This window comes from Sturnus vulgaris, chromosome 3 (assembly GCF_052056855.1).
Source record: "Sturnus vulgaris isolate bStuVul1 chromosome 3, bStuVul1.hap1, whole genome shotgun sequence".
Classification (NCBI taxonomy): domain Eukaryota; kingdom Metazoa; phylum Chordata; class Aves; order Passeriformes; family Sturnidae; genus Sturnus; species Sturnus vulgaris.
The window spans coordinates 18,036,784-18,054,871 of NC_142245.1; the positions used below are offsets into that span (position 1 = coordinate 18,036,784).

General features: G+C 45.4%; 1 long non-coding RNA gene across 1 annotated transcript in view; it reads left to right on the forward strand.

Annotated features, from left to right (window-relative positions):
- Positions 1 to 16,700, forward strand: part of LOC148224200 (uncharacterized) — a 45,025-nt gene extending 28,325 nt beyond the window's left edge. Inside the window, exon 2 of the long non-coding RNA XR_015802169.1 lies at positions 16,530 to 16,700. This is a non-coding gene — a long non-coding RNA (uncharacterized LOC148224200). The remainder of the gene's footprint in view (positions 1 to 16,529) is intronic.
- The last annotated feature ends 1,388 nt before the right edge of the window (positions 16,701 to 18,088 follow it).

Genomic DNA, 18,088 nt, shown 5'->3' on the forward strand with positions numbered 1-18,088 from the left:
CTAGCCCCAATTCCCTCTTGCTCATCTCATCCACTTGGGCTCAGATTTAATGCTATATTCTCCATGCCACTGCCAAAGAAAGCTTTTCTCGAGAGGGAAGAGGTGAGAAACAGGACCTGAATTCCCTGAGGTTGCTTCAGCCCTGATGGGACTTGATAAATTCCTGTCACACCTGTGAACAGTAATACCTAAGTGGGTAAATTTGGTGTCCATCCAGGAAAAAGAGCAGCTGGCAGCTGTGAGAGAAGCCCTCTGGGGAAGGAAGATTTGTCACTATCTACTGACAAGTGGTGGAAAATAATTAAAAGGGCAGGTCTTTTTGGGTACAGGGAAGTTTGGGACATTTTGTCAGCTAGTGAAGGGAAACAGTCACACTGACAAAGCTTCAGCCCGAGGCTGCACTGCAAGGGACCCTAAAAAAAACAAATGGGAGATTGAGGATTTTGTTTGTTGGTTTGGGCTTGTCCGTTGTTGATTTTTAAATGGCAAAATCTCTGATAAATTTCACATGGACTCTTCCTGAGGGCATTTAGATGGATATCTGGGTGGATCAGAGGCAGTGGACTGGCTCCTGGACCATGGTAAGTGGCTGTGGTGGCTTTGAGGAGATATCCCAGCTGCTGGGAGCAAGCACTGGAGGTGCCTGAGGGATGGGGATGGGCCAGGACAGCCAGGGCTGGTCTCCTGTTTTAAGAAATATGCACTAAATTTGTTCTCTGGTGGGGATAAAGGGAGGCATTCTGGAGTAGAACAATAGCCAGGACTGCTGGAAACTGAAAGAAAAAGTGAGTGAGGCATAGAGAGGCAATAAATGTGTTTGTCCTGTTAGGATCATCTTCACAGCATGAGGACTAGGATTGAAAAAGCTGGCTGCTGTCTTCTGTCTGTCTTTCCCACTGCCTCACCCAACACCCACCTGTTTTATCCCACCTGATGTGGGGGGCTCACTGTCTGGGCACCAAGCTGAAATGTCACTGCTCTCCTGTAAAGAGTGAAGGGTGACACTGTTCAAGCTTTTCCCTGCAGTGCTTGAGCCCTGACCCCATCAGAGCCTTCCAGGAGGGCTTCGGGTGCATTCACCAAATTAAATTTTCACCTTCCTGCAGAGATTGTAGCTTAATCAATACAGCCTAAACACAGAACAGCCTACAGCTGCTTTCTGTGCTGCTGGCTTTGGCCAGGAGCAGAACAGCTCTGTATTAGAAACTCTGAGGTCCCACAAGCCTGGAAAGGGAAAGAAAATAAAGAAAATAAAATCCAATTATAGTGGATAGGTTTTTTCTTCTGCCTTCACTCAGAGTCAGGATTGAATGCTCAAGAGATGGATTTCTTGTTAGGATTTAGTTGTTTATTAAATCTTATCTTTAGTACAGGGAGTTCTGCAGCACTTCTAGCTATCAAGCCAAAAGAGAGAAAATGGAGTTGAATCTAGCTAGTTACAAGGTCTTTTAAAGCCTAACTATCCAATTAAGAGCTAACATCTGTATTGTTTATACTTCTGACCCAATAACCAAACACTGCACTGCAGTACCTTTAACCAATTTAAAAAGTACCACCTAAAACTAAGAAGAAGAAGGAACAAGAAAGAAGAGACAACACCCAAGAACCTCCATCTTGTCCCATACCTATTATTATATTCTAAAAACCCCAAATTCCAAAGCCTTCACAATGTGAAGTTACTTAATTTTAACTACACACCAGTGATTCTAACTCTATCACTCAAATTTGGAAGCCTTCTCCAAGGCCTCAGGTCAAAAGCAGTGCTCTTCTGAGGCTCAGTGTCAGAAAACACTGAAAGTTTATAACTTCCAGGCTTCAGGGCTCTAACACAGACACAGCAGAGAAGTGAGGCCTGCCAATAAAACTGAGCACAAAACACCAGCAGTGCAATTAAAGGTATTCCAGGGCTTCCTTCTGGTCCAGTGGATAGTTTGGAACAGGATATATAATCTCCAGTCACCTAGCCTTGGCTTCTTATCAAAGAGAGATTGATTACTGTGAGAGTGGTGATGAGCCATGGGCATTGAACACGTTAGATCTTCATGTCAGCCTTAAGCCAGTGCTAATCAGAACCTGATTTAAGGTTCAAGATTTTTTTAGGCTATGCCTAATCATGCTCAAGTTTTATTTGACCTTTGAGCATCCTTTTCCAAGTAACATGTGCCTTTGGCCATTTCCTTACCAGCCCAAACACAGAAGGTCTCACCAGCTGGACAGAAGAGTCAGGATATTTTCTACATGTCTGATTTGCAGCCTCCTCTGTCTTGTAGCAAAGGCATCTTTTCCTTCTATGCTCCCTACAACAGATGGATAAATTAGACTTGCTTTTGCCCATTTGCTGGCAACTGTACTGATCTCAAGCACTTGATATTAACTGAATTATTATCAGTTAATAACAGCTTTCTGTGCAGTGTAAACTGATATGCTGAGGAAGAGTGGGCCTAATAGTCAAGCATTTTCTAGATTACTCTTCCCTTTACTAAAAGCAAGCAATTGCTGCTAAAAAAATAAAAAAGACAGATTTCATCTTGCTGTGCAAAATGTGCATTTCAAGAGCTGCAGGTTTCTCAGAAGGCTTTTTGGAGTTAATCAGCAAAAGGGCAAAGGCCAGGCAAAATCTGGGCCAGGAGATTTTCTTGGCAGATTTTCAAGTCCATTAATGACAGCTCAGTCACTGGCAGGGTGGGGGAGCAGATGAGATGTGGGGGTAAAGCTGCTGGAAGGAGTGCTGTGCTGCACTGGGATGGCTGGGAGGGATGGCAGAGCAGACCCCCTCCCAGACTGGCAAAACCACAGCACCAGAATGTGGCACAAAGCACTGAGCAGCCCCTGGAGAAGGACGAAATCAGCACCTGTGACATGTCCAGCCCCAGGGATGGCAGCAGGGAGCTGGCCAAGGGGACACTCTCTCTCACAGGACTGCTGTCTCCTTGCTGCCCTGGCTTCTCACTCTGTCTTAGCATGGGCTGGGAGGTTTTCCTGCATTGCTCTTATGTTCACTTTGCTGCCTCTCAGAGAAACAGGGCACTTGGACCTTTGCTTCTCTCACCACACCTGGCTGGGGGATCAGTAGGTACCTGTGCCAGGAGGAGAGGTACATGCTGCTGCTGAGGGCTCCTTGAGAGAGGTTTCCTGACCTGTTAACAGCACAGATGTGTCTGGGAATGGCACGGAGAGAAGCTCCTCTGTATGCCTGTGTCCTGGCACAACAGGAGTGTGCTGGGACCAGCCCCTGCCTTGCAGCTCCCACTCCCTCCAGTCAGCTGCTGCTCTCCAGCCTCAGGTTCTGTCATGAGGTCTGTGCTTGGCTCTTACTTTGCTGTTTGTGTTGTCAGAGGAATCTGGGAAGAATTTCTTATGCCAGAGTGCGTGCATGCAATCTGGATGTTGCTCCAGGCTGACTCCTTTTCCATAGGTCAGGAAGCCTCCCCTCTGCAGTTAGCAGGGCTGGCACTCACATGCCTGTGTTCCATCCCTCGCTACCTCCCCTTTGCTCTGTGCTGCCGGCAGGGGCTGGGAGGATGTTTTCCTAATTTTGCAGCACCAAAGCACAAGGAGCAGATGGGCTGAGCCTATTGCTGAGTCTGCTTCCTCCCCTCACAGAATATTTGGCAAAGGGGAGGAGATGCTGGAAGCTTGGACTCTTGCTGGACTTCTGTTGAGGCCAGACCCTGGCATAAGGCTGGTGCTTGCTGCAGGTCCACAGCCAAGTTTGCAGGGTGGGCTCAGCCCCATGGATCCCACTGAGACACAGTGTGAGAGTGTGCAGAGTTACACAAATCTGGTTCTGGCTCCTGGGGATGCATTTGTTAGTGTGAGATCCCTCCTTTCTTGCTCACACCACTGCCCACAGGGGTTAGAGGCATAAACCACTCATGCTACAGCAGCTCAGGTGAGCAAGCAAAATTCTGAGGTGGTCCCACAAGGACAAGATTGTTCTCAGGGGTAAGTTGAGCCTTTCAGCTGACGAGAGGAGGAGCCTACTGATGCTAGTTCTCACCTGAAATACTTCAGTTGGATGTCTTGGATGGGATGAATCCCCACGGAGAACCTTACACCAAGCATGTGTTCTCCAAAGCACCTTTCCCCAGCAGTGGTTTCCATGGTGGCTCCTCGAGCACCCTGCAAATGCTTGGTTTGCCCTACTCACAGCATCCTTGTTCACAAGATTTATCTGACCCTACAGCATCCACTCTGGCTGCTGTTTAAGGAGTGTGTCCTCTAGCTTGTAGAAGCCATCCCTGGGCACTGTACCATTCCTATGGGCCACTATGGAGCCAGGGGTAAAATGAGCCCCAAATTGCACAGTAGCATAGCTAAGGTGCACTTCACGAGGCTCGTAGGGGATGAATTCCATAGACAAATAATGTGCACCTCTCCAGACAGTGAGGAGTGAGCTGCTGCAGATTTACAACCTGTAGCATCCCTAAAGAGCAGCTCTGCATCCTGATGGACCGAGCAGGGAGTTGAGTAGGCTGCAGCAAAGCGTCCAGGCTCAGGTGATCTGACACAAGGTGGAAGGTCTGGATGCTTGTTAGGGTATTTCTTTTATTCTTATCGTTGTCCAATGAATGAGAGAAATGAAACACGTTTTCGTGGTTCCACTGCTAGCCTAGATGTAATTATGTTTCATGCCTGTCATATTCAGGCTGTTTGTTAAAATTAGAGATGATGGATTTATGGCCCAGAAGGGATTGCTGCAGCACGCAGCCGGCCAGACTTCCCTCTCTGATTTCAGCTGATTTCAGGCACAGCTCTAACATAAACAAAGAGGAGCAGTAGCTCAAAGGCTACTGTTTTGTGCAGGCTTGACCATGGCCACTGACATGACAACAGTAGTCCCCAGGCGCTATTCCCTTCTGGCCAGAGAGCTGTCTCAGCAGCTTGGGACAGAAAAACAAATATTTGAAGGTTTGAGAGAGAAATGGGGACAAAGATCTTCACTGTTCTTTTAAAAAAGACAATGGCTCACAACTTTGACCTCTAGCACCAAGGGTTTCTCTAGAGTGTCGAGCTGGGATCAGAACATCATTCCTACAGTCCATTTCCAGCACACTTTCTTCCTTCTTGGACAGAGTTTGGTTTTCCTCTTTTCCTTTAGCAAAACGTGTATCCCAATATCTCATCTCACCTTCCCACAGCTCTTTCCCAGGCTTTTCTGCTTTCCTTTGCACTCAAACTGCTGTCACTTTTTAATGGCAGTCCTGGTGCTAGGCTCAGCTGCTGCCCAGCAGGATGAGATGAGGTATCAGGCAGTAGCTGTGGTGTCTGAAGTGGACAGGCTGTCACATAAGCACAGCTCCTTTGCAGGTTTACAGAGCCCCTAATTGCTGGCCGTCTACATTTATTTTTTTTTAAGCAACGCTTCTACCATAATTCCATGGGATAAGAAACTGATTAAAATGTATCAAACGGTATCGTCTTTAGTGCTTTGAAAAATCCCTGCAGCTGGTGGGTGGCTGTGGGGGAGGGAGTGATTGATGCAAAATGTCCCCTCTCCCCAGGAGATCTTTCTCCCCCACAACCAAAATCCCGCTCCTTCGTACTTACATAACGTTGTCATCTCCTTGTAGCACGTATGCCACTGATTTGTCACCAGGAGGAAGCTCAGCCAGGAGTTGGAGCAAGGGACAGAGGCTTGGAGGGTCCTGACTTCTGTCACCGGCATGCAGTGGGGTCTTGGCTTCAGTTCTCCTCTCTGCAAAGGAGATCCTGTTGATTTTTGCCTTGCTCGGCTAACGTGAGATGAAGTATGTGTTTACAGAAACGTTTTGGGATCCTTTGGTGGAATGTGCTAATTTATTAATGGAATCCTCTCTAATCATCACATTTCTTTCAGCTAACTAACGAAAACCCTTTGTGAGGGTGTAGTGTGCTGTTCAGCAAGCAAAACCTGACCCTCATCTCCCCCAGCCATGTGGAGGGGGGCAGTGCTGGAGTCCTGAAGGGTGGCAGGAGCAGAGCTCTGCTGGCGCTGCACACACGCTGCCAGGCTGCACTGGGCTGGGAAAGGGTGGGTATTTTTAGGGAGAGGGAATCAGGCAGTCTCAGCTGAGGGGAAACACTGAGAGATGCTCAGTGTGTGCATGCGTGATGCATGTGCGTTATTTTGGGAGAAAGCTCATCTGCCTGTCCCCTAAAGCACATGACAGTGCTGAGACAGTGCTCCTGAGCTCTGTCAGCCCCCATATGAACTGGGAGAGTTTGATTCAGTCCCGAACACCACAAATGTGCCTGTACTCTTGGCTCAAGGGGGATAAGAGAATTGGTCAGCCCAAACACATTTATAAAACGTTTTGCATCCATGTGGCAGCAGTGGGAGTGTTAAATTCCTGGCACCACTGCCATGTGTCTGGGATATGACCAGAAAAGGAAAGGCTGCTACCCTGTCTGAGTGTGGAAGGGGCAGTAGGGGGGGGAGAGAGTATAGAGAGTATGAGCAGTCACTGTGCAACAATGGGGAGGCAGAGTTAATTTTTGCCTGCTATACAGTTCCAGTATAACACCACTGAATTAATCTCTTGAGCTTTAATATTTAAATCATGGTTTGGTTGTTTTTTGGGTTTTTTTTTTGCATATGAAGTCAGGAGAAGCAGTTCTTGAGGCAGGAGCAGGGATTGTTTGTGCTCCTGCAGCACCCAGGTTGGGCAGCTGCTGTACTCAGCTAGAAGCATCAGCTATCATTAGGTTTAATTAGTGATCAATATGTCTAATGTGAGAAAGTTTACCAGGCAGAGTGTATTGGATTTTCTGGGAACAACACAAGGAATAGGAATATTTCAAAAATCCTTAATAATAAGCAGATACAATAAGCAGATACTGCTTCTAGGCCAGGCTTATATTCACGTTGTGGAAGAGTGATGCACCTACAATGCTGGAGCTCAGCCTTTGTGCGCGGTCAGAGGGGACACTTGAGTCCCTCTCCCCCAAACCTCTTCTACTGTTCAGGAAACTCCCTTGTGAGCTTCCAGACTCTTGAATTATTAGGGTTCTCCCTAATTGAATTATTAGGGTTTGAATTGCCTCTTGAATTATTAGGGTTTCTGGCTTTGAAATACATGCTGTTTGTCTGCCCTCTGAAGTTTAGCCCATCACCACTAGAAACACAACGTCTCTACAACTTTCGCCAGCTTTTTAGCAGAAATTCCTCCCCAGAAAGGCTCCCCCTGCTTTGTCAGAGCCACTTCTCCTCCAGTCCTGCATGCAAGGCATGCATGTGGTCCTCGTGGTGGGATGTCTGGGAGGGCAGACATGGTGCTCAGCTGGAATTTGTACTGAGTAGAAGATAAGGATTTCCTTTTTTGATTAATGTAGCATAGATGTTTTGTAAATTGTTTCTTTCTTCTCTCCTAAAGCTTTACTCTCTAGTTAGATGTTGTGCTGTGATGATATCAAATTTACAAATACACCTGACAGAAGGAATTATAGTTCAGTTTTGAAGGCCACACTATTCATTTGGGCCACTGAGTTTTACTGGTCTGTCTGGGGCTTTTGCTCTTTGCTAGGTCTCACCAAGCACTTTCCATGTATCTTTGGGAAATAGCACAAGCTGGGGGAAGCAACTCCCAGCCTGTGCTTCATACATAGAATCCAGAATCAGTTACACCTTTCTGCCTATAATCCAGTACTTCTAAGAGGCAGAAAAGCAAAATTAAATCTAATTAACAACCTCTGGGGCCTGGTACATTTTGTGTCTCTTTGGCTGGCAAATTAGAGCAGCCAAAGATGACTTAGGAGTAATTTCAGAAACAGGATTTGGTACTGAAACAGAACTACAGAATGGGTTTGAATTTAAAAAGCACTGTTTGTACAAATTCCATCATCCTAAGTAGCAGAAAATAGCTGTTTTCAAAGGCTTCCTGCTAATGTTGGTTGAAAATTGCATGCTTCAAACATTCCTAACTTTCTATGAAAACAAAGTACAGAGATGTTTTGATTTTAGATTAGAAATGGGGGTATTGTTAAGACAATTAAGTCTGCCCTCTAAAATCCAAAGACTTTCCAGACGTTCATTAAATTTTATTATAACCAAAATGACCCCCACAAAATTTCAGTCGTTGGTTTGTCACAGCCTTTTCCCTTTACCAGTGGAGAGCACGGAGCCTGGAGAGATCACTGGCTGCCTGGACTTCTCAGCATATGGCACTTGCTGCTCTTCCTCATTAGCAGATGTCAGCATCATCAGCTTCTCATTTTCCTGGTGTCAGATCCCCAGGCTTGCACACCCAAGGAACCCAAAGGTTCCCACCCAATAAGTAACATTTTGCTCACTGCAGCCTAGTGTTAGAACCGTGGAATGGTTTGGGCTGGAAAGGGACTTTACAGATCAACCCCTCTGCCATGGGCAGGGACACTTCCCACCCTACCAGGGGCTGCTCAGTGCTCCCTCCAACCTGGCCTGATAGCCAGGCATATGTCCTGAAATTGGGAGATGTGCAAAGGGGAGGCCACAGGCATGAGGCACGTGGTTGCCACTGCAGCCACCTTTTCAGAGCTGGTGGCTCACCTGCCTCTGAGCCGTGGGACCCACGAGTAGTGTCACGTGCTGGAGGAAATCCCAAGCAGGGACAAGGCAGTCCCACTCACTCTAGCAGCACGCACAGGCAGCAGCATGTCTGCTGAAGTCATACTCAAGCAGTATTTTTAACGTGGCTCAAAAGAACTGCCAGCTCCTCTGCTGCTCAAAATGGGGCTATTTTTAGCATTTAGCTGTATTCAAATGTTCCTTCCACGATCTGCACAGGCGTTAAATGGTTTAGGAGATTACCAGAAAGGATCAGATATTCCCCTAGATAAATGCAGTGTTTGCTGTGTTAAAAAAATGTTAACTCTGATGGAAAACTTTACACTTCACAGTAACAATTCACAGTGAGGAAGGGTTGGGAAAGGGATATCACCTAACAGGAAAGGGCTTCCTGTTCACATTTGTGTGCCCCCATTCTGAGAAAAACTTGACTATTCAGCTATGCTGCCTGGTTTATGGTAGTGCTTTGCATTGCTAGAGCTTCTTTCAGCTCAGAATCTGACCTTTCCCTCAATAACATGGAGGTGAACAAGATAATCTGTAGGTGAGTGGGATATATTCCAATCTGGAAAACTCTTGCTGTTGAATGTAGTCCTCAATAAAATCCATTTGAGTTTCCTGGCATGTGGCAGTCTGTGTCTTCCTGCAAACTATATTGTGATGTTAATAATAACCCTAATAATGGTTAAGAATAATGTTTCTCAAACAGGTCTTGCATCAGCCATTAGGCTGCCATGGGGTGGCAGGAGATGGCTGTGATCTGGAGGTTACATGGACTCTCATGGAACAGGAACAGTGCCTCAGGATGGTCCTGATTCTGCAAATACTGGAATTGCTTTTTCTCGAAACTTATGCTTACACTTGAATTCTGCAGTTGAGGAGTTTAAGCAGAGACACTAAATTAGACAAGTGTTCAACAGATTGGTTGTAATTTCAAGTCCTCTGTTTCAGAGTGCCTGGCATTCAGTATTGCAATGCAGTTTTAATGCCTCTTGCTTGATCTGTAAATCTGGAGAATTATTTAGCTGGGGATAAATGTAGAACATTGATTGCATGCAATTGGCAGCTTTCCCTGACTTCTGGACAGGGGAGAGCCACAGAGCTGCCAGATTCACATTTCTTTGAGTGGAGCATGAGAATGCTGGAGGTAGTGGGTGCTGGAGTCAGCTCTCCCATCACTCAGAGCCCATCAGGAAGGACTGGATGGAAAAAGCTCCTTTTAGTTATAAAATGACCTGTGCAATAGGTTAGCAGAGCTACACGAAGACAAATCCTTTCTTCTGCATGGCAGGGAAGGGAGGCATAGTCTGCACTTTATTTCTCTTGATGAGAATCTCTGTGAGTCAAGATTTCCTTTGCAAGCCAATATGGAAACTTTAATGCCTGACATTAAATATTCTTTTTAAAGCTGTGCTAAACTGAAAAAAAGAGTTAATTAAAGCTTCTTGCAAAAGGAAATAGGAAAGTATATTAGTTAAAGTAGTGGCATTTCCTTTTGATAGAAAGCTGGTGTTTCCAAGAGTCTGAGATAAAGGCTAATAGGCAGGCTAATCAAAGAACACAGGAACAAGTCCTTATGCAATACCTCTCCCGTCTGTTCAGTACAAATCCATTTGATCCTTACCATTAAGCAATGGAATTTAGCTTCATGTCACAAAAAAAAAAAGAATATCTGAGTGTACAAGAGAAAAATTGTATCCAGGCCACAAACTTTCTGTCTGGGCTCACAGGCATCTTTCTCCACAGCCAAGCTGCAGTGAGATGTAGAGCTTTGTCTTGACCTGCTGTAAAACCAGTCACCAGCAATAAATATAGGTCTCAGGTCTTGAGGATCTCTCAGAACTCAAGGAGATATTAGAGCCTGAGCCCCAGACTCAAATTTATTTCTAAGATGTGGGTAAGTGCTACTCTGCAGCCCAGCTCTGGGTCTTACATTGTCCTTCATAGTTCTCTTTTCTCTGTGTTTCTCTTCTGTTCATTTTCACCTTCCTATTTTATCCTCCTCCTTATCTGCTGATAAGTTTCTCTGCAGCATCTTGCTCTTTCACTACTTCATATTGCCAACACCAAAACCCCTACTTCTAAAAGTCAGAAGTGATCATTTCTTACTCCCAAAAGCATTGCATCTAATGTAGGAGGAATGCTGTGCTAGAACTCAGTTTTGTGGGCAAGATTCACCAGGTGGAGAAGCAGGAGCTCTTGTTTTGATGCAGCCAGTGGTGCTTTGATTACACACAGAGCATGGCATCCACAGGGAGAGCATCAGGGCAGGGGTCAGGCTCAGAAGGGCAGAACCATGCTTTCTGCAAGTGTGGGGATTTTTGTAAATTCTTAAAAGATTAGAGTTCTGCTGCTTGTAAAGCAAGCTGAAGAAGCTTCTTTCAATGGGCTTTCCCCCTCACCCAAGAATGAGATGTCCAAACAAGCATTTGGAAACCTCTGGAGTTGTATCAGGCAGTCCAGTTCCTTCATGCAATTCTGCTCTGATTCTGAGTTCAGGCAATTTCTGTTTCAAATACCCTGTGGATTTTCTTTTCTAATTACACTAATTAGCCTCAATCGAGAATAAAGAATCTGATGCTTCATCCTCTGGCACTAAATGTTCCTTGACAGAAAAGAGACAAGCTGGTGTTTGTGTCTTTCTACACGAAGAGGAAAAGTTTGAGCGGGTTTTGAAACCTGTTGCAAAAACAGGTTTTGCTGCAGAAGTCGCTGGAAGTCAGAAAGCCATGGAGAACAGCTGAGGCACCAGGGAGGGAAGTGAAAGGAAATGGTTGCAGGTTCAGCTTCCCTTCAGGCAGCCACAATGCCACCTTTCTGCAGGGGCTTTCTGGTTTTGGCTATTGAATGGGAGGGGGTGAAGCACTTTGCACACATCTTTGTCAGACTCCACCACAATGCGTATGCTGAGCTTGAAAATTGAGGCATCCACCCTTGCTTGCATTCAGTGAACCTGCTGGACTTTTTGCCATGCACATTAATGTGAAGAGGATCTCATGTTGGTTCTCAATCTTAAAAACTGATATTACAAAATGATGGACAGCAGCAAATTCCATTAAGCTCAATGCATGTGCTCAGCTGATACTGATAGGATTTGGTCTCTAGGCTCCTATGTACCTCATGTCTCTTTCTCATTGGTGGCATATCAAATGTCATTTTACCCCCTCAGTTCTTCACCAGGAGAATGAATGAATGAAGAATTGCTGCTTCATTAAAAGAAAAAAAAAAAGTGGAAATAAATACTTTTTTTCCTACGTGCTTCTAACAGGCTTCATAACAGAGTCACAGGCTGGGGACCAAGGGACCACTGCTGGCCTCTGCTCAAATCTAGTCCAGCAACAGCAGGATGCTCAAGGCCTCATTCAGCTGAATTTTGAATTATCTCCAAGGATGGAGAGCCCGAAGCCTCTCTGTTCAGTTGCTTGATCACACTCATGATAATCCTTTTTTCCTTCTATCAAAACCATAACCTCTGTTTTGTTTCAAGTTTATTGCCTTTCATCCTTCTGCTGTACTCCAAAGAGTCTGGCTCCATCTTCTCTAAACGTCCCAATTAACAGAGTTTGTGCCACATGAAAAAAAGATGGGCAGAGTTGCAGGATGCATATCCTGGCTGAGACTTCAGATATTATGACTCCAGCTGAGTTAGTCTGAGCTACTGACTCAGATGATTGGTTCACTGAAGATCAAAAATGTCCCAAAATCCTGTTTGATCTGAGGGTCAAACACTGCTCACAGCTTTGCGCAGATCAAGGAATTCAGACCAGATTTGTTGCTAGGAGGAGCCAAAGGGAAACCTCTCCAAACAAGTTTCCAAATCATTTGTCCAAATTTCTTTTGGAAAACCCTGTAAGTGCCCCAACACTTTGTGGTGGTCATGTCTGAGATGTCCCTTTATCCTTCCAGGTGGATTTGATATGTGATGTTAAGTGCTGACCACCTCAGGAATGCAGATCCCCTTTAAGATTGGAAGGCGTGATAAGTCAAAGCCAAATCCAGAGTAAAAGGCTGCAATTCCGTCACTGTGCTCAGACTTCAAGGGCAGCTCTGAATTTGGCTGCCTGCATTGGTCACCTGATGGCAATGGCAGTAATGTGAGATCATGAGAGTGATGTCTGTGAAACAGGAAACCTTAAGGAGCCGTGAGTAAGAGGTCTCTTGGGAACTGCACTCTCAGGAATCTGAAGAGCTGTAGTCAGTCTGTTCTCCTGCTGAAGCTCACACTTTGGGTGCTAGAGCCACCGTGATAAATAGTGTGTAATGCAAAGCTAGGAAGGAAATATGTGCTGGGTGTCAGGTTTAGGATCCAACAAACTTGTTAAGTGCATGTTTGACTCTAGACAGGCACAGAAGACTCGTGCACTTGACTGGGCTCAGGAACATTGCTGCATCAGGATTAGGACAGGCCTATTTCAGCAGCAGGGCCAGGAAGCTCTGACCTCTGAGGTGTCAGGAAGCCAAAAATTGAGATGCAGTATGAAAGCTATGCCATGTGCAAGCTGGTAGAAACCAAAGTTCTGCTATACATTTATTTTCCTTTTTTTTTTTTCTACTTTGTCCTGAGAAGCAGACAGTGTCCTACTCTGGCCTATTTTGATTCCTGGGGATGTGAATAGAAATATGACTCATGATAATTCATTAACACTAGTTGCAGAACAACTAAGCTAAACAGTATTTTCCTTTGGGACCCAACTATTTCATGCCCTAGATAATTGATTTTTATAAGCTTTCCCTTGGCTAGGAAATGCAAGTTCCTTGCTACACGTTCCCTGCTGGTTTTGGTCACTGAATTCTTGATGTTTGAAAAGGAGATAATGAAAGTTATCATATCCCATTTATTCCTAGAGACTCTCAGTTCAGTGGGGGGGTCTGAGCATTTCTTGCCATCAGCATTAATGATAATGGGTCTCACTTAATGAGCAGCCACTGAGATAAGCATGCACAGGACAACAAATTAGCAGCTACATGTGCAGCCTTGATAGAAGGAAGACCACAGGACTCCAGGATCTCTCCCAGAGGTCATTGATTTTCTGGTTCTTTAGCAAAATTGATGGTTAGTGGTTCCTGCAGTTGCTGACACTGTAAAGGAGGACAGTCCTTTCCAAAAGCAGTTTGTGAAATGTAACTGTAGACCGTGGGATCAGTAGAGGAGATATGACCAGAGGAGGCTGAGAATAGCACTGAGGCCTTTGCCAAAGCTGACGCTGGGGCAGGTGAGGAGAGCTCCCTTATCCAGGCAGAGCTAAAGCAGGGATGAGACAGTACCTGTAGACAGGACCTGGTGAGCAAACTTGGAGCCTTCTGCTTTGGGAGATGCTAAAGGTGGTTTCTCTGCAGCAGCAGACAGTGCATCTAGGAAGGGAAGAGCTGCTTGTCCTCTGCATCACCCTCCACAGCACTGGACCACAGCCAGCAGTGCTGGGGGAAGTCAGGGGCATTTAAGCTCCCCGTACGTAACTGAAAGTTGGTTGTATGTAAAATTAGCTCCCAGCAGCTGAATGTGTGCTAAGGCCTCCCCAGGTGGGTATCAGCTCTCAGCTCTCTCACAGGCAGGGATTTTCCACTTCTCAGCACCCCTGCACAGCAGCTCTGGCTGCCTGCAACCTCAGCAGAGAGGTGCATTCCCTACCACCCCCAACGAGAGGTCAGTGTGCCCAGAAATAAGATGTGTTAGTAGCAGTACTGGCCTTGTACTGCCCTTGTGCAGCTTTTCTCTGGGTGAAAAGAGGGCTCCAGTTTCCAGCACTACTAATCCTCTGTAAAGTTCACTTAGTAGCCAGAGACATTGCTGCAGCTTTACTGAAAACAAACATCTTCCTCTGAAATGTGTTGCCTTTGGCCAGGCTGATGTGTTTATCAAGCAGTCACTTTCATTATTGCTTGCTTTATTTTATGCCATCTATTACCAGTGCCCTGTCTGCTTTTGCTCTGTGGTGTGTTTTGTGCACAGTTTGTCTACAAACTGTGCAAATAAAATTAATCCAATTGTAGCTGGGTTGCTCTAATTAGAGCAACGCTGGAGCGTGGGTCCTTGGTGTTGACATTGTTCTCGGGGATGAGGAGAGCAGACCCAGGGCTCCTGGGTTTTGCTGCCAGCCTTCCCTCTCTGTGCCATCCATTGTGTAAACAGAGCCTTTAGAATTAGAAACCTCAATAAATGAGAGCTACCTAGATTAGGGACTGAATATTTTGCATATTTGTGAATTCATCAGATGCCCTGGAAAAGTGTATTTTTATTAGGACAAAGAAACCAATTATCCTTTAATCAGGATATCCCCTTACTTATCCCCTGTCATGAATATACAATTAAAAAGAAGACTGCCAGTATCAAGTCCACACTCAGAGATACTTATTGTCATGAAGTCTTGTGATTGTAATAGAGCTGAGAAATACTGCAGAAAGCAAATTTTATTAGGTAAGTAGCCAGTGCTCCTCATTATGGCATTTACAAGCAGTTCAGAGTGATGGGTTACAGAAGAGCTAGATTGACTTTTTTCACAAGTTATGACTCAGGTAGAAGTATTTAGCACTTCCAAATAGTGTAACCACTGCTGAGCTCTTAGCTAAATTCAGGGGTCTATAGGCAAGAAGTACCTTGCAAATTTTTGGCAATTGAGGAAAGAGGGCATTCACAGCTTCTGGGACTGGACACATTTCTGTGTGAAGGCAACTGAGAATGAGAGAGAGCTGTAAGGAGAGTGATGAGGACAGGACTGCCCAGTGTAACAGGAAACCTTCTCATCAAGAAGCAAGGGAGATGAATTCTGGGGTAGTGTAGCCTCCACTGTCACCACTCGCTTGTTGCATTACTGGAATCAGTCACATAATGGATGCTTAAAGACCAGAAAAAACACCCTGCTGCTCACCTGGGCAGAGCTGCAGAGCAGCCAAACAAATGCCTCAGGCCTTTGCCTGACAAAAGGAGCCAGTGTGGGTACAAGCAAAGACAAGACTGATTTCAGCCGTGCCAGGAAAGCAAGGTCACAGGTGTCTGTGTCCATCAAGATCAGATGGGATTTAGATTTTGAATAAATTATGGGGACTAGGTGAGTCACTAATTGGACATATTTCAATTCCCTGTGTAGTTTTACTGCTCTTTAACAGAATGCTGTAAGAAATCCTCATTTCAAAGGTGGATTTGTTTCAGAGGCTGTGGTATCTCTGCAAAGGGTCTGTGCAGCCTCAGTCTACCACAGAGCACCCACGAGACTGCAGAAATGTAATCTTCTTCTTTAAATCAATAGCACAATGCTACCGAGAGTTTCATTGGCTACTCTGTCCTTTTTAGCCCTCTGGCTCTTCTATTTTGCTTTTCTTTGCTCATTTTCAAGGACCTAAACTGGGAACCATATGCAGACTCTCCAGTGGTATCTTCTGCTGCCCAGTATATATTTTGGCAGCTGTTCTGGGCCAGAGGATACCCAGACTGCTGGCACAGGTAGGGCAGGTATCTGCCACCACGGGGATGTGGCCATCTACCCTGGGGTGCTCTAGTCAGGAGTCACAGCTTGGCTTCAAGCCTGTGTGGAGACAACATCTATTTGGGATTACAACTTCAGATGGGGAAGCTGCCATCCTTAATTAAACTACTCCATAAGGCTGTATTTTGGGATTGGCACACACAGATCTCTGAGCATGAACTTTCCAAATCTCTCTCCTTGTTTCTGTTCTTGAACATTTTCAACAGTTCAAGAAAACTGAAACTGGAGTTGGAAATGCCTCCTTCCTTTGGCAGCAGAGCCTTTTACAAGTGGAATCCACGCAGGCAGGATGATTAACAGCCCCACTGCACTCCAAAGGGGAAAGATATTGCCTGGGGACACAGGTGGGACAACAAACTAATGGGCAGCAGCCACACTAAAAAAGCAGCCAGGTAGCCCTTGAGGGAGTTTGCCATCATTTCTCATGAACTCCACCAAAGGCTGACTGAATAGCTGTGGGAATAGCTCAGGATTTTGGAGACTCTGCTTTTTCCTTAGGTGTGATTTCTTATTCTTGTTGGCAGGTAGCAGAAATCAAGAATGGACCACAGCTGCCCATTCAGCAAGTGCTCCTCTGTCTCCAGCTCACTGGGCTGAGCGTTTCAAATGACCCATGGTGAGACTGAAGTTCATCTTTTCCCCATGTTATGTCTCCTCATTGTCACCATAAATTAGATATGGACTTTATCTCCAAAGCTCACTGTTTTATGTCCTTTTTAACATTTGCAGTTAGGAGAACTCTAAATAATTCCTTTCAGCATTACTTTGCCACAACACCTGCCTTTGGCTATAGGTTCTAGTTTAATTAACCTACCATGAGAACAAACTTCCTTTTACCCTTTTTTAATTTCCCACTTTCTAATTTCTTCACACAGTGATTTGTGTCTTGGTTGCCACCTGGGGAGAGTAAAACAGGGATAATGGCACAGTCTTTCCTATATGGGGATAATGTCAGGGTGAATAACCTCAAAGCCTGGCAAGCACCCAAGTACTAACTATGGCAAGTACTGTGGCTACACTTGGCTCTGCCACTGGCTTTGGGATATTATCTTCCCCAGACTCAGGATATGTAGTCACACCACTGAATTTACTGAGAGAAGGCTATTCAGTCATGTTCCCAGGCAGTCTGAAATGCTGTTTCTCCTCTATCAAACCCTCCTCCCTTGCCTTTTCCTACATCTACTTTCCTGGGCATCTGGAAAGCTGAAAAAGCAGGTTTATTTAAGGGACCTCTCTAAAGAACAAAGGAACCATCAGAGCTGCTTCACACAGAGCTCTGTGTTGGTCTGTAATGCAAAATTATTTAGGGGGACTTATAATTATTTAGGGAGAAGGAGGCCCGTGCTGGGCCGCAAAACTTCACCTCTTCCCTGCAGGAACACCTTAAATTCAGCCAAAGATATTGCATATGTTAATGATCATCCAGGAGAGAGGAGCCACGGGAAGTCATTAAGCTATTCAAAACATACTTTAGAACCCCCAGGTTCTAAATCTAAAATCTAAATTTAAAATCTAAAACAGGATGATAAGCCCTCTGATTTATTCCACGGAAAGAAAAGACAATAAGATGCTCAGTTAAATGAGGGGTGCAGGATCTCACATCCCTTTCCCACTGGTGTAGTCACAGGGATGTCAAGGAGATGATCACTTGCATAAGCAAGAAGGCACAGCTGAGCCCCAGCAGTGGCTGCCTGTAGCCTCTTGCCTGCATGCAAACAGGGTCATCCCAGCCACACTGGTTATGTGCAGTGGCGTGAAAAAAGTGGGTCATCAATACAGACAGGATAACGTAGCACTGAAGGGGGTTTTGTTAAAAAACTCTAGAGGTATCTGATATCAAAGACCAGATCATATAAAGTCTCCTGCAGCAACAAATCCAGGCTTGAGCAAGAACAGTTCTGACTCCCCTACGGGCTGTAAGCAATCGTGTTCCCTATATATGTCCAACATTTTCTCACCCTTTGTGAGATGCTTAGCAGGGTGGAAATCTTGCAGGGAGACATCTCAAGCACGTGTCAGAAATGGGGTCCAAAGAAAGTCTGGAAGATTTAGTGCTCAGGGTTCTGTCAGCACAATCTGAGGG